This window comes from Sinohyriopsis cumingii, chromosome 1, assembly GCF_028554795.1.
Source record: "Sinohyriopsis cumingii isolate HCF-2022 chromosome 1, ASM2855479v2, whole genome shotgun sequence".
NCBI classification, from domain to species: Eukaryota; Metazoa; Mollusca; class Bivalvia; order Unionida; family Unionidae; genus Sinohyriopsis; species Sinohyriopsis cumingii.
In genome coordinates this window covers 57,816,558-57,834,585 of record NC_142961.1, presented here as the reverse complement: position 1 = coordinate 57,834,585, position 18,028 = coordinate 57,816,558, and the positions used below count along the sequence as shown (strand labels likewise).

Genomic DNA, 18,028 nt, shown 5'->3' with positions numbered 1-18,028 from the left:
GTATTCTCTTTCTCGCAAAATTATGATCACAGAACTCCAGCTTAAAGTTGGTAAATATTTACATTCTGTAACTTTAATGAGGAAAAATCAGAATAACTTTGGCATCTTTAGGTATTGTATTATTCTCCAATATGATTTCACAGACATGTACAAACTTTTCCATGTTATGCAGCCTTTGTTTGGCCAGAGTTTCTGAAATAGATAATCCAAGATTGTATAATTTTTTTCAGTATAAAATTAATTTGATAGTTCTCTTCTTTACTTCAGCCACTCCATAAAAAAGGTGTTTCTGGCTCCAACTTTGGTGAATTGTCCTTCTTCAGCTAGGCGAGTTATCCACAATCTGAATTTTAACCCATTAAAGGGATAGCACAAGTTCATGGAACTCGCTAAACTACCATGCAACTGTTACTTCTTACTGAGTGCAAATAATTATCATTAACCCCTGCCGATGAGTTTATGTGGCAGGTGGTAGTAGCCTACTGCTGAGCTCTGTAGTGTCAAGGTCATGTATGATACACTAAAGTGGGTGGAATTATAGAAAGGTAGACAGATGTAGCTCTACAATGATACCAAATAATCTGGAATTTCTAGTTGCACTACAAAATAAAGAGGGAACATTATTTTTTTCTACCCAAACTTCGCCCGTGGTCAGAATCCGATTTTGTGTCTGGATTTTAGACTTTTTGGTCTCAGATCTAAGGCAAACCAGCATTAACTGCAAACAGACAGATGAACCTTTGCAAAAAGTAGGATAAGATGGGCATTTGGAATAAAGAGTGGTCTTGATAAAAAAATAATGGGTCCATTAAGCAAAACAAAAAAACAAAAAAAAAAACAACTTTTACCCTTCTGCTCATGCGTGAGCCAAATAGCCAATGAAAAACAATGTATCTAACACAACTAGGCAGTATGTTATTGGAAGATCACCTGGAAGTTGGTGTTTTCAGATTTATTCAGAAATAGCTTTCAAAATGTGTTTCCTACTCGAATTTCAGGTGAAAACGACAAAACCCTCCAAGGGTTAATGTGTTAAAAAGACTGAAAATGTCTGTGCTTTGTTAAAGCCTCCTTTGTTTATGTTTATGAGACCCCCACCCTCCACCCAATGTGAAATTCCTACTCCATTGGTTTTAAAATAAGGGTAGGTATATAGTGTGGCTTATATACATATATATATATATATATATATATATATATATATATATATATATATATATATATATATATATATGCTAAGCATTTCAAGTGCTGTTGGGAAGTTTTAATTTTATTTTTAATATTTTTATTTTTTATTTTTTACCATATTAAAATAGTGCTAGGGTCAGCAACTTAAATGGGCACGGTCGGCCAACCGGGAACTTTATTGTGTGCCTGATATGGCACTTGTGGTCTGCGACAATTGGAATCTGGGAGATAAGTTTATCTTATGAAGAAAAAAATTTGAGATAATGAAGGACCCTACGTAATAGTCATAGCAGGTGCTTATCTACTTACTGCTTTTAAATTAACAAAAATATTGAGAAATTGAGGAAACTTCCAGGAAATATTTCTTTCGTCTTCTTCCATTGGTTGCAGAGCATGGAATAATCCAATTACTGCAGACGATTCATATCAATCTTGTATGCACCATAATAATAAATTCAAAAGGAATCAGGTCACAATTAATAGTTCTGGTTCAGTACCCACAAATGTACTCTATTTTTAGAACATTTTTTCCTCTCTCATTTTGGTGGTGATAATAGAGTTAGATTTATACATTTCTGGTAAGGATTGAAAGGTAATTGTTTATTCTTGAGAATATGAGCTCAGGGTGTGGTTGTCTGTGTGTATTTCGGCGACAGTCACAGTGAGTAATGAGACTTTGGCAATAATCCTACATGCTGCTCTGTTTACAGTCCAGACTCTCAACAAAATGCAGGTGAACCTTTGACAAGAACTTCACTGTGAAGTCATCTCTGAAGGTATTTTAGATTAAAATATGATTTGTATTGATTGTCACACAGTGGAAAGGTCAGTAGTGAGAAACAAAGTATATAATATATAGTAAAATTGTCTTATATGTCCAAAAGTGGTCGTTGAAAGCAAACTGGTTTGTGAAAACTTGCATTATGAAGGAGTGGATTCATCAACCGCCATATCTTGTTTGCGTTATTTATATGATAATCCTATAACTGGAAATGTACTTAACCTCCTAAATACTGTTCAGCCGAGAAAGGCAATTGAAGATGACAAAGTTGGCCATTTGGTGTCGGCAAGATTGCCGTGTTTTGGGATTACAGAAGAAATTATTGGAAGGATTGGATTAAGTTCATTTCTTTTTTATTATATTACATTAAATTTGAGAAAGATAAGAACAATTATTGGCTCTCGTTACATAGCACAGGCACTTGATTTTGGGGTAAACTAATATGTACACACACCAATTAACACATACGTTAAGTGTTAATTGGTGAGTATAGTTTACCCCAAAATCAAATGCCTGTGAAACATGTACAGTGTTCATTTAGTAAACCTTATTGTTGTTTTCATCTTTATCTCATTGATAGCTTGTGTGTGTTGTCCAATAGGGATTTTTTAAAATAATTGTCATGAAACAATGGTATGGAACTTGGACTGAGTGTTCCTGCTTCTATGCATTTTTTAACACTGCAAAGATATATGATAAATAATAATAATAATAACTGTTGTTGTTGTTCTAGGGTTTAATGCCATTTTTCAGCACAAGATAGGCTATACATGGTGGCCAGTATAACTGGTGGAGGAAGAACCCTGGAAAACCCAGGAAGAGCCACCGACCCACAAGAAGCTAGTGACAGGCTTTCCCATGTACCCATGCTAGCAGATCCTTGGACTCGAACCCACACAGACAGAGGTGAGATGGCAGTGATCCGGAACAGTGAGTGCTTTAGACCACTCTGCCACTCGGGGCCCCAATAATAATAATAATAATAATAATAATAACTTATTATTGTTCATATTTTTCTAATTTTATATTTTGTATGATTCAGTTGTAAATCTTTGGAAGTGAATTACAAGAACTAGTACATTTAAATGATATAGATTATTTAACTATGCCCATTTGGACTAAGCAAACAAACCCAATAAAAAAACTAACCCATTAACATTAGTTGAATTTAGAAGAAAAGAATTAAAAAATGGTTTCAATTATGCATTATTATTATTATTATTAAACATGAAAATGAAGTCGTATTTTAAAACTGCTGAAGAATAATAAAATCTGAAAAATATTTAATGATTTAAAAATGGATCTTAAAATAACTGTGTGTACATAATTATTATAGCACATGAAAGTAGAAGAATAGGTTTATGAATAGTGTTAAAGACATGTAAGAATATAACAGAACATCCATGCGTATAGGTTGTTAGGCAGAAAGAAAATATACAAAGCAATCAATCAGATTAATTACTGCTTCATATTGATGAAAAGCTGAATTATTTTATCCATTTTGAAACAAGTAAAGATGCAAATCCACGATCACCAAAACCACTAAAAATGGCTCAGACTATAGCAACAAAATAGACATCAAGATGGCAACACCAAAACTGACTACGACTGTAATACCAAAAAAGTCCAAGGTAAGATAAAGATGCAGCAATTTCAAACTTTCTAAAAACTTTATAAGCAGCAAGCATTGTGTCATGTCTTTAATGGTTGATTACAATACAATGAAATAACAAAGATATTAATTCTGAATAATTTTAATAATATCTTTAAAGGGGTGCATCAGGATCATATAACTGATTGAATACATTAGTTTGAACTTGTAAGGCATTGAGCCTGAGGAACAGAATATAATACTGACTGTATTTGTTATCAACAATTTAGAATGAAGGTCCCAAATTCAAAGAACAGTCCATTGTAAAAATATAGCGTTTTAAGGGTTAATACCTTGCTTTCAGAACTAAAGGATTCCAAACATGATTTGTAAATTTAAGGCTGCCAATAACTGTTTTATGTGTACTATTTGTTTTATTACCTCATCACATTTTATATTTTCAACCAAAATGTTTTTTTCTGCAGGACTGACACAAAACAAATGGCAGAGTATCAAAGAGATGATGATAAACAAGAAAATCAATGAAGTGCTAAAACCCTCAAGAAGCCTGGATACAAAAAGGATGGATTTTCAAAATTAAATGGCCAATTTAGCACTAAAGGAAACTTATGGGCATTCTTGATATTTTGACCCTTTTTAAAATTGTATTTGTACATGCTGAACAAATAAAAAATAACATGAATTCTTATATTCTGTAATATTTGCTTTGATTCTTGGTCTGATGTTTTATGCCAGGGATGTGTCCGATGAATCCTTGGACAATGTGTCCTGGGAAACCTTGGACAATATGTCAGAGGAATTCTCAGAATGCTTGTAAACCATAGACATGTCTGAGGATTCCTAGGAAACACTGGACTATAGTGGTCACAAAAAAACCTTGGAAGTCCAGAGTCAACTTGGACATTGAGAATGAAAACCTTGGACACTGGTATAAAAAATATTTGTCCATGGACTATTACCTCGGAAAGTCATCAACCAATACTCCTATGTTTTCCCTAGGAAACACTGGAACATGTACAGCCGGGTTATTTAAATGTGTTTTTAATCTTAATGGCATATCTGATGGTGCATTTGCATTATTTGGATAGAAATGAAAGATCTTTATACCAGTTTGCCACATACCATGTTTTGCTGAAAGTGGTCCAGGTGCTTTGGGAAGAAACTGAAAATGGCAATTATTGACGAATGATGAATGATACATGACAGATGAAGGGTAATACCAAAACATCATGAGCTTTATGAGCTAAGAAAAACCATGACAGGTATAACATAATGAATTTTGTAAGATGTTATGGCAACACATAACTGAGTGAATTGTACCAAGGTCAATATGACACACAACAATTAAAATTGATGAATGGGCTTGGGTACTGTATTAAGTTGCTATGCTTGTGTTTAATGTCCCAGGCTTGGGGCATGATTGATTTTAAATTAGAATGCATTTTGATAACAGTTAGACACATGGATAAGGCAAGGTAAATTTGGGGTTTAAGTATCGAAAAACAACTAAGTTGAGATGATGCAGAGACAATTTCGTGCAATTTGAAAGAAGTGTCACAAAATGAAATTTTCCAGAAATCATTTATACCGGCAGAATAGAAAGAATTCTAACTTCGATGGGTGTGTATTAATATCAAAGGTTAGATAAACTTCATCTTGATTGGCTAAGTTAAATAAGGTGTGTGTGTTTCCCAGATGAAATTCAATGTTTTAATTATTCTCCCTTGAAAAATGTAAATGTAAACGAAAACTGTTATATGCACTGACAATGTGATTCAAAATTGTATGTTTTTGCCACTCTAGCATGAGGCGTTTCAGAACACTCTCCAACAGATCTGAAATGAATAACAAATTATCCTATTTAAATGTTCATTCAATGTGTTGGTATAACATTCTGATATTCATCAATGTTAATATACAAGTGTCAAATACAGCCTCTTTTCTTTGCCTATTCTGGTATTTACTGCCATCCAATTCTCTCAGCCAAGTCGCATTGAGAATATCATAACAAAGTTATCTAATCTAGTTAAACAACACTGTAGCGATCCTGGGTACATTTTTTAAGGATTGAAATTAAAAATCACATGAATGCAGGTGTAATTCTATTTTATCTTCAAACTCAATACAAACTTAAATAAGTGCAGAAACTTGATTACCTCTTTAGTTAAATGAAAGGACTATCTCAAATATATCTCTGGGAAGTGATTTCTTAACAATAAAATAAAATCACACATGGACATGTGACCAAATTAATTTAATTAATTCTGATAAAATTACTGTAGTTCTCCAGAATTTGTTCTACAAGTACATGCCTGACACTCCCACAGGAACTGGTTTTGTTTTTTCTGCTTACAAAATGCCCACATCAGACATTGGGATTTTCTGCAATGCCATAAGAAACTTGTATTCAGACTTCAAAAATGATTGTTCTAACTTAAAACCAAACAAGGTTTTTGACCTCAGCCTATACATACAATATACATTCCAATATGTGTGAAATGACCACATGTCAATATTCTAATCTAACCTCTACCAGGACTAGGTACACAGGAACCTGTTCCTTACTAAAACAAGTTCAAGAGTAGTCCATTCAGTTTCTTGGGTCAAAACGTGGCTCCCAACAAACAGTTAAGTCATTTTCAAAAAGGCATAATAAAGGAAAAGTAACATAACACACAATTTCAATATTTTGCTAGTAATAAAGGCTTTGTGCTAATGTACAGCAAGCAATTACTCCAACAACTTCAATAATTCTGTTCCAAAGTCATGTCAACTATCTAATGTATGCATATGTTCCTAACATCTGCATAACTGACTTTAAAGAAAATAAAAGGATAGTGTCACATTTATAGCAAATGCAAAGCTGTTTAATTACTGCAAAACATGAATAAAATACCAAATGCAGAACTACACTGAATTTAACTTTCTGAGGTATGCTATCATGTATGGGTATGGTGGGGGATTGGTAATGTTTTATGGGTATGGTGGGGGATTGGTAATGTTTTGTGGGAATGACTATAACTGATCCAGACATAACAATTGTCCAACAACTGTTCACAAATGTTTCTGAAATCTGGTTAACTTATACATAATGGCTTTGTTGAATTAAATATGACCCATACTATATACTATGTTTTCATCAACTTGCTGTTTTGAGTTCTGCACTTATCTTTTCTAGAGTATGAAATCAGAAATGGTGATGATGGTAGCAATGTGACTATGCAAAAATGTTGACATGGAGATTACCTTGTCCATTGGAGTTTGAATTTTCAGGTGATTTAGCAGGTCCTAAGATGTTTCCTTGTAAACCAGTGAATTTAACATTACATAGTTTACATTTTACCCTTTTACCCCTTTTTTGTTTCTTTCATAAATCATTGCCAAACTGATACTGTGTAAACAAACCAAAAGTCAAACACCAAATATCTTTTGAATATTCACTAAACAGTATTTGACTTCAAAGTTCAGATATTCATTTCAGTTCAACTCTCCAGCTTTAAATGCAATATGCCTATCATAAGCTTCTTTTTCCAATTTCCTTGTTGGATTCTTTTTGCAAAACAAACCATGCTATAATGCACACATAAAAGATGCAAATCAGTAGAGAGCCTGACAAAAAAACAACAACAACAAAAAAACAAGAACCCCAAGTGTGCCTGAGAGCTTGCTCACTTGGCTAGCATCGCATAATACAGGAGATAAAATGAGTACCAAAGTTTCCATTTTGAATATTCATTGAATGTACATGCAAAGGATTCATTTATTCAGTAATGTTGACATTGGGATCAAATACATTTTTCTGTTTTTTTAATATTTATTAACATCCAGCCCACCCACCCCGCTTCCCACCAAGTAGCAATGAAAACACTATAAATTCAGTCATCAAAATCTAACTAAATTAAATTGGGATGGGGGGGGGGGGGGTATTTCTTTATTTTATTATGAGGATCATACCAAAAAAACTGAATGTTGATGATAATTTCCTGTTTATCTTTAAACTCAGTATGACCATAAACATTCCTTTTGTGCTGAAGACAGAGGGAGAGGCAGAAACTCGATTACCTGTTCAGTTATATGTGGAGATTATTTCAAACATTTCTTTGGAAAATGATTTTTTTGTCAAACATTTCTTTGGGAAATGATTTTAATTCAAACATTTCTTTGGGAAGTGATTTTGTTCACAATCAAAATGGTATATGCTGGTGACCAATTTAATTTAATTAAATCTGGATATGTTGAGTCTGCAGGTTTCCAAAATCTGTGTTAATGACTTCAAACTGGAATGAAAAACAAAATGTGGAAACAAACTGGAGTTAATTTTTGGGGCAAGATAATTGGTGGATGGGTGGTAGTGGCATAAGGGATTGACAATTGCTCCAAACAAAACAAAATTTTGACAATGGTTTTTTCAGCATTCTGGACCGGGAGATAAAGTCTTTCTTAACTCTGATATGATATACAGTTGTACTATACTCTTTGTCAACTTGTCATATTGCACCATATTTTTTTCAAGAGTGCCTCCATGACTATAAATAGAAATGGCAATGGTGTTAGCACTGTTGACTATTCAGAATTTCAACATTATGATTACCATGTGAGTTGGGATTTGGGTATCAGATGTGTAAGCCAGTCTGACATTGTTCCATTGTAAACAAATTCAATGTTGCATAGTTTACATTTTGCCTTCTTTTATTTTACAACATGCTGCAAAACTTGCTAGGTAAACAAACAAAATATTCAAGTGCAATTTTCTATTAAAATATTCACATAAAAGTATTATCCTCTACATGTTCATTTCAGATCCACATAATAAACACTGGTAGCAGTCAAACATGCAAGTAGTTGGCTAGGAAATCTTACACATTAGGAACAGAAATTTCTCTGAATGCTCAAAATCACGTATCTTATGAAATCAACTGTTTCATGGCTGTCTGTATCATCCATATTTGATGGCACAACAGTTTAATTTCTCCAAAACTGAAAGGTCAGGATGCTTTCTGTCAAAGTTAGTTCAAATTTATATATCAGCTTTCTCTGACAATGCAATTTTTTTCTTTTGTTTACTTTAGTTTTACATTGCCAGCCGTATTTGAAGACAGATTGATATTCCTTATAAAACTGTGAATGCCATACCTGCCAGGATGCTTTCAATCAAATGTTATTGGATTCTGTGAAGTACATTTCTGAAAAAGTTATTTAAAGGTTTTTTTTTGTTTTTTTAGTAATGGATGCCATATATGTAGGCAGTGTGGTATCATTGGTGTAAATCTGAAAGCCCTTATACAAACAGGCTTTCTGTTGAATTTAGACAGAATCAGTCATTTTAGAGAACTTGTTTGAATGGGTTTTAGTTTTTTTATTGTGAGTAATAGTGGCCATATCTTATAGAAAAAGGGCATTGTTTGCCCCCAAAAATTAAAGCCTTTTTTGCCAGGCTGCTTGGCTTCTAATAAATGTTGTCAAATCTGTTCATCATTTTTTTTTAACAGAATCCTGTAAATGGTTTTTCTTTAGTAATGCAGGTCAAACTTGATAGCAAAATGCCATAATTTGTATAATTTTGAAAGCATTTGATGTTATCTTGCTTTCAATGAAATTTAGTCAAATTCTACTGAGCTGTTTTGTTTTTTGACAAAATCATTTTAAACTTTTTCCGTTTTTTAGTAATGGCAACTCTGCATCATTTGTATAAATTTTGGAATGTCTTCAAATTCTGCTGAATAATTTGTTAAAAGGGTCGTTTAAAGGTATTTCTATTTTTTTTTTAAATGTCAGCCATATTTAATTGTGGATCTCCCAACATTCTAGCAAATGTAGCATCTTGATACCTGATGCTTTCTCAACTAGGTCAAGTTCCTCTAAGCATGTCTTTTAGAAGACGTAGTCTGAAAGTTTTTCTATTTTCAGTAATGAAATTTTTTTTAGAAGATGTTGTTTATAGGTTTTTCTATTTTCAGTAATGATATTTTTTTAGAAGATATTGTTTATAGGTTTTTCTATTTTCAGTAATGACATTTTTTGTGAAGAAGTTGTTTGTAGGCTTTTCTATTTTCAGTAATGACAGCCATATATGTGTGATCAAACTGCATCATTTGAACAACTGGAAAAGCCACGATACAACAATGTCCCAATAAAATCACAACCGTCATCACTAAATTTTTCTTAAGGTTAAACCATACTCTATCTATAACAGTAGATTGGGGAAAATGTTTCTGTAATAAAACAACCTCTTTTTTTTAACTCTTTACAAAGTCATTTGTTTTGTTAGCAGGAGATTTAAATGGGGTATAAGCATTTAAACATTGATGGTCAAAAATGTCTGAAAGGCATAGCCACTCTAGCATTACTGGCTATTGTGGCCTTAAAAGTCATGGGTTATTATCAACAGGCAGATACCCTAGAAACCAGTTACCCACTGGCATCTTTATTAGTAACAGCTTTGATGGTAGACTGAAATCATTTGCATCAAGTTAAAACCATTTGACCAAAGTCATGCCAGAATGATCTCTGGTTAAACTGTGTTGAGTATTTTTTAAAAGAAGCCATTTACAGGATTTTTCTTTCTCAGTACTAATATTCAACTGTGAATTATTACTGACATGCATTATCTCAAATTTTGTACATTTTTCCAGAGCTCTTTCTGAGAAATCATGTAACATTTTACCTATTTTTAGCAATGGCAGCCATATTTAATGGTAACTGGCATATACCTGAGGATGCATTGCATTAAAATTGGTCAAATTCAAGCCATGTTAGAGAAGTATCAGCAGCAATTTACACATTTTTCTAGGTTTAGTAATGGTTTTTGATTTGGTTTGGTTCCTTATGGCACATCAATTCAAGCAGGTTATCAATTCAAGCAGGTTATTAAGTACCAAAGCAACTGGTTCAAAGTGCCTTGCCCATGGACACACCACATTTACCATAGTAGACCCACGTTGGTCTGATGAGAGGATTCGAAACTGCAAACAGTCAGTGCAGCATGTTAACCTCTCAGCCACCTTGGCTCCTTTAGTAATGGAATGATGGCAGGCAAGCATATGTATAAAACTGAAAACCGAGTATGCAACATCAGGATGTTTTCTGTCCAATTTGGTTGAATTCTCTTGAGGTGATGTTTGCCTTAATAGTGCAGTATTTCTATTTTTAAGTACTATGGCCATATTTGGTGGTGGACCAGCATCATTTACATAAATCAGAAAGACCTTTAGGCCATAATGCCTTCCATCAGATTTGGTCAAATTCTGTTTAGTGGTTTTTGAAAATATGTTTACATAGAAACTGTGAATGGATGATGTACGAAAAACCATACCAGAAACTCACTTTTATGGCAAGGTAAGCTAAAAATATATAGTTATCTTTTGCCAAATGTATCTCGACAGCTTTGTAATAAATATAGATAAAACCTAACTGTTTATACCCACCATTATCAGTAAAACAGGATATCCAAGTAAAGTTGGCAATATGCTGTTTAAAACTTGATACCTGTGACTGTATCACATTTCTCATAATGAGAAAGATAATGATTTTGCTACTTGCTTCAACATTCAAGAACATTAACAAAAATAAACATTATACAAGCTGTAATAGGGTTTTAAGGTTTTTGCATTTGTTGCAGCCAAAGTATCTGTACATGATTCTCATGAATTACTAACTCATACTGAAAGGTGGAATATGTTTTTTTATTTATTATAACTGAACAAAACACAAGAGACCCTCAAAGTGTTTGACACTCTACTGGCCAAAAGGAATTTCCCGGAATTCAAGATTAGACCATTTCTTCAAATCAACTACCATGTTCTGAAACCATCTCATATATTCTTCAATGATAACAAGATTTTCTGGAAGATACACTGGTTATAAGAACGTCACCATTTTCAGAACAAGACCTTCAAGTGAAAACCACATGTTGTGAGTACTGATAATAAGGTTTTGAAAATGACAGCCATTGTCATTAGATAGTGGACACAAGATGCGTACCATATCCATTAAGGAACAACTAGATACCATGTCTTCTGGTGAAAGCACAATATCAATACAATCAACCATTTAGAAGTATCCTTAATGAAATTTCTTGATGGCCATTATAGCGGTGATGTTGCAGGTTTGATTAGCACCAATTTCACTGAAAAACAACAAGACATAAGAAATCTTTAAGTGAAGCCCATGATGATTTGACCATTCATTCAGAAGACACAATCATAACAATATTTTCAAGATGGTCATTGTGATGGCCATACTGGAAATCTAGTGGCACCATTGTCTTCTGGCAAAATCACGTCAGTCTGATTGTCCTTTCAGAAGTAACAATAACAAGATTTTCAAGATGGCTGCTCTGGCAGCCATATTGGAAATCTGATCAACACCATTTATATTTATAACCAAGAAGTCTTCTAGTGAAATAACCATGATGAGTGTAATGATAATAAGGTTTTTAAAATGACTTACATTGTCGCTTTACTGGATAAAAGATGCATACCATTTCCACTGTTGGACCAGCTATACATCATAAGAAGTATTCTGCTGAAAAAACTCCATTATATGAACATCCATTCATGAGGAGTAGTGATAACAAGATTTTTAAGATAGGCACAACTGCAGCCATATTTAACTGGATGTCAGATCAGCACCATTTTCATTAGGTTCTTTGTTGATTTTTGTGCACTGAATGCCACTTTTCAGCACACGATAGGCCATACATGGCAGCAAGTAATTATTTAGTGGAAAAAGAATCCAAGAAAACCCAGGAAAGAACCACAACCCAATGGAAGCCACTTGCAAGCTTTCTCACATACCCCAATGACCAAGAAAAGACAGAAACTCACACGGATAGAGGTCAGGTATCACTGATCTGTAAAGGCAAGCGCCTTAGACCAATCTGCCACCCAGGGCCCCTTTTATTAGGAACCCACTCAACATCACTGGAAGTCTTAACATAAAAATTCCATGGACATCTAACTGTTATTGAGAACTAGCAATAACAAGATGGCCACTGTGACTGTCATACTGAATATATGAGTGGCACCATTTTAGGACCAACTAGACCATGAGATAAATGTGTCTGTAAAGTTTCACAGCAATCCTCCAGGTAGTTTAGGAGAAGCATTGATAACAAATCTGTGCTAACAGACAGACTGATGGATAAAATTCTTCAGCCTACAATTAGTCACTGGAACCCACTCACCCAAAAAAAACCATGGCATTCCATCATGTTCAAACAATTTTCTTTTACACTGGCTGAGGTTTTCATATTCTTTGATCCCTTTAAATATTCTGATAAACTAAGTAAAACAGAACAAAGAGTGTTTGAATTTGTCCATATTGATCATAAATGTGATCAATGAGGTAACAGAAATTTGACAGAAAAAAATGTCCAGTGATGTTTGGAATCCCCCCCCTCCTTTTGAGAAAATAGCCTATCACATTTCATATTATGTTGATTTATCACAAATATGGAATATGGATATCTTCCGAATGATATTTTTCACCTTCAGAAATAGGAAAGCTGTAATTCAGATAGTGAATCAAAAGGCCAACAGAAGTTCATCTCATAATACAAGCAAATTTAGATTTCACATTTTCTGAAGCCATCTAATAAACCTGTGGGTGTAGGTAACTCTACGATATTTCATCAAGACAGGCTATAATATAATATATATATATATTCACTGCCAAGAACCAGTTTTAGCTGGAATAAGTAAGAAATGACCTGAAATATCTACTTTATAACAGTGAATGAGTTCAAATAAGGCTGACGAAAATAACTAGAACAAGGTATCACATGAAACATGGAACAGCTGGTCTTGTCTATGTCAAGTCCTCTCAAATGATACAACATTGAAATGTACTTAACATTTGTCTCTTTTTTTTTAGTCTGAGTTTCACATTAAATGCAAATCTGATGAAGAAATGACCTAATGATCAATAGTCAATTTCATGTTGTTACTTCAACAAAGGCTGACATTTGATTGGTTTGGTTACATGTTTTATGGTACAGCAACACAAGCAGGTTATTTAGTCCTGAGTTAACTGGAGTTAAGTACCTTGCCAAAAATGACCCACACTGGTCCAACTGTAGGAGTCAAACCTAGGTCACGAGTCTGGCATGCTAAACACCCAGACACCATGACTCCTGAACATAACAGAAGACCAAATAATGGTTGGAGATTTCTTTCTTTTTTTAATGTCTGAAACTAATTGCATAATGAGTGTTGAATTGCAGAAGAATAAATACATTAAGGATACTTTCTTTTCCTATGTTAATACCAGATATATTTCATCCTGTGGTAACAAGATGTTTTAACAAGCGATGAAGACATGAGTTAAAATATAGTTTCTGGTACTACAAGATGAAACATCTGGTGTTAGAGTAGGAAAGGAAAACTGTCTTTTTATTATATACCAAACTTGCTTCAGATTCAAGTTGAGAATATTAAACTAACTCCTATGAACTTGAAAATTTTAAAAGTTTTGTTGTCAATTACGAGATCACATGCTTCAAGATGCTGCATAGCCCATATGATATGTGCTGTCATGAAGTCAACGAAATATTTTTTCTAGCTTTACAGGTAGGATAATGAATGAACAACAGGCAATACCATACTTGACTTCTATGTGATACATGTCCATCCACCAGAAAACGCAGCCATGTAAGTGTACTTTCCAAATGAACCACGATATTGGTAATGCCTCAATCAAGTGTTTTTGTGATCGGTAAAACATATGGTACTTTACAAATGCTTTATTTCAGTGTTAATACGGTATGAAAAAAAAACTAAATAAAAACATTTGGGAATTATGATTCTGAATGTATTTATGACAGAAACATTTTGACATTGAGAGAAGAAATACATGTATGATGGTTAGTTGTAAAGCAAGAAGAGTGAGAGGCTCCACAGGGTTTGTGCTGTACGCACATCAAAGAAGGATTAATAACATGCAATTAGCAATATTTGAGTCAGCATGAATAATTGTTAATAATATAATTTGTGGGATTTCTTTGACAAGCATGTTTGTAAGAAAAGGCAGGCACCTGAACTGGATAAATTGCACCCGATTACCAAAAAAAATTGAGCAACCAAATCACTGTTTATCATCAACTATTGTTTCGTTGCTTATAAAGGAAACAAAGGTTACGAAAGATGTAGTCCAACTGGATTTGTTCAAGCATAGTCAAGCTGACAAAAAGGAGGAAATTTCATTAGGCCAAGTGGATGAAAGATGCATGGGACTTGATTTTGTCCAAAATGACTGCTAAGTGGATAAAAGATGCATGGGACTCGATTCTGTCAGAAATGACTGCCAAGTGGATGAAAGATGCATGGGACTCTATTCTGTCAGAAATGACTGCCAAATCATTTTAAAAGTGCTGAATCAGCAATGCCATGGATTAAACTGAGGACGACTGTATATTTGATTCAGATGATGAGTAGAATGAGAAGCTGAATGGCACACTAGCAATGACTGAAAATGTCTATGATGAAGGCACACCCAGATGCAGAGTTACATGAACTGTTTGGCAATTCAGAATGCCAGCCAGATTTTGAAGGATTCTAAGTAAGACAATTTTTATAATTCAGGATTTTAGTATAATTTTAGTAGGCGGATTTTATTATTTAACAGTTGAGAGCAAATATTTTAGTATTGTATTTGACTTTCAATATAAACTGAACTTTTCATACATTCATGTTTTTTAGTCTTGAAGATAATAGTTTGTTTTAGTATTGTGGTTTGTGTACATAAATGCTATTAGAACTTACCATATGGTTTTGTGTACATAAATGATATTAGAACTTACCATAACCATGTGGTTTGTGTACATAAATGCTATTAGAATTTACCATGTGGTTTGTGTACGTAAATGCTATTAGAATTTACCATGTGGTTTGTGTACGTAAATGCTATTAGAACTTGCCATGTGGTTTGTGTACATAAATGCTATTAGAACTTACCATGTGGTTTGTGTACATAAATGCTATTAGAACTTACCATGTGGTTTGTGTACATAAATGCTATTAGAATTTACCATGTGGTTTGTGTACGTAAATGCTATTAGAATTTACCATGTGGTTTGTGTACGTAAATGCTATTAGAACTTGCCATGTGGTTTGTGTACATAAATGCTATTAGAACTTACCATGTGGTTTGTGTACATAAATGCTATTAGAACTTACCATGTGGTTTGTGTACATAAATGCTATTAGAATTTACCATGTGGTTTGTGTACGTAAATGTTATTAGAACTTGCCATGTGGTTTGTGTACATAAATGCTATTAGAACTTACCATGTGGTTTGTGTACGTAAATGCTATTAGAACTTGCCATGTGGTTTGTGTACATAAATGCTATTAGAACTTACCATGTGGTTTGTGTACATAAATGCTATTAGAACTTACCATGTGGTTTGTGTACATAAATGCTATTAGAACTTACCATATGGTTTATGTACATAAATGCTATTAGAACTTACCATATGGTTTTGTGTACATAAATGATATTAGAACTTACCATAACCATGTGGTTTGTGTACATAAATGCTATTAGAATTTACCATGTGGTTTGTGTACATAAATGCTATTAGAATTTACCATGTGGTTTGTGTACATAAATGCTATTAGAATTTACCATGTGGTTTGTGTACATAAATGCTATTAGAATTTACCATGTGGTTTGTGTACATAAATGCTATTAGAATTTACCATGTGGTTTGTGTACATAAATGCTATTAGAATTTACCATATGGTTTATGTACATAAATGCTATTAGAACTTACCATATGGTTTTGTGTACATAAATGATATTAGAACTTACCATAACCATGTGGTTTGTGTACATAAATGCTATTAGAATTTACCATGTGGTTTGTGTACATAAATGCTATTAGAATTTACCATGTGGTTTGTGTACATAAATGCTATTAGAATTTACCATGTGGTTTGTGTACATAAATGCTATTAGAATTTACCATGTGGTTTGTGTACGTAAATGCTATTAGAACTTGCCATGTGGTTTGTGTACATAAATGCTATTAGAACTTACCATGTGGTTTGTGTACATAAATGCTATTAGAATTTACCATGTGGTTTGTGTACGTAAATGCTATTAGAATTTACCATGTGGTTTGTGTACGTAAATGCTATTAGAACTTGCCATGTGGTTTGTGTACATAAATGCTATTAGAACTTACCATGTGGTTTGTGTACATAAATGCTATTAGAACTTACCATGTGGTTTGTGTACATAAATGCTATTAGAATTTACCATGTGGTTTGTGTACGTAAATGCTATTAGAACTTGCCATGTGGTTTGTGTACATAAATGCTATTAGAACTTACCATGTGGTTTGTGTACGTAAATGCTATTAGAACTTGCCATGTGGTTTGTGTACATAAATGCTATTAGAACTTACCATGTGGTTTGTGTACATAAATGCTATTAGAACTTACCATGTGGTTTGTGTACATAAATGCTATTAGAACTTACCATGTGGTTTGTGTACATAAATGCTATTAGAACTTACCATGTGGTTTGTGTACATAAATGCTATTAGAATTTACCATGTGGTTTGTGTACGTAAATGCTATTAGAACTTACCATGTGGTTTGTGTACGTAAATGCTATTAGAACTTGCCATGTGGTTTGTGTACATAAATGCTATTAGAACTTACCATGTGGTTTGTGTACATAAATGCTATTAGAACTTACCATGTGGTTTGTGTACATAAATGCTATTAGAATTTACCATCTGCATCTTGTTATTGCAGACTTATGGGTTGGTTTATGCACAGGTCATGCACTATTTAATGTTTTTACCTATTCAGTGGGGGTGGGGTAGGCTTGTACATGAGCCAGCTTATATGTGAGTATGTACAGTAAATATGAAAAATTGTGTAACTGACTGTAGAAAGAGAAAGTGTCCCTTCCAAATAAATGTAAAAATGAAGTCATTAATACAAGATATATGATAATATCTAGAAAAGTGAAAATAGCTCTAAATATTTCCTTTGGTTGTTGTCAATAATTCTAAATAAAGGTCAGATCCGACTTGTAACAAAGATCACAAACCATGATCTGTTGTTGTATAATGTGCTGGCAGACCAGGGTCTATTTTGTTTTAAACATTAATCCTAACAAACTGTACAGACCCAGATCTGTTTGGCATATTATGCGATGGCAGATTTCAGTTTACGTTGTTTGTAGTTGGATTCAACTTACACAAGCACGCATGATAATTTAATGTTCAGACCAACCTGTGGATCCATGAACTTATAGAGAAAATTCTCATAACTGTTACATCTCAATGCCAGATTACAATCTACTGGGGGGAAAAATAATGTTTAAAATCACAAACTACGGGGGAAACGCTACTGACAATAAGGGATGTGAATAATATTTATATTTTATCCTTTTTGGTTGATAATTTTCAATAAAATGAAGTTTAGATATCT

At 33.5% G+C, this 18,028-nt stretch overlaps 1 protein-coding gene across 1 annotated transcript in view; it reads right to left on the bottom strand.

Moving 5' to 3' along the window:
• LOC149806925 (phosphatidylinositol 3-kinase regulatory subunit alpha-like) overlaps positions 1 to 18,028 on the bottom strand; it is a 393,140-nt gene that overhangs the window by 202,107 nt on the left and 173,005 nt on the right. The gene's annotated exons all lie outside the window — the stretch shown is intronic.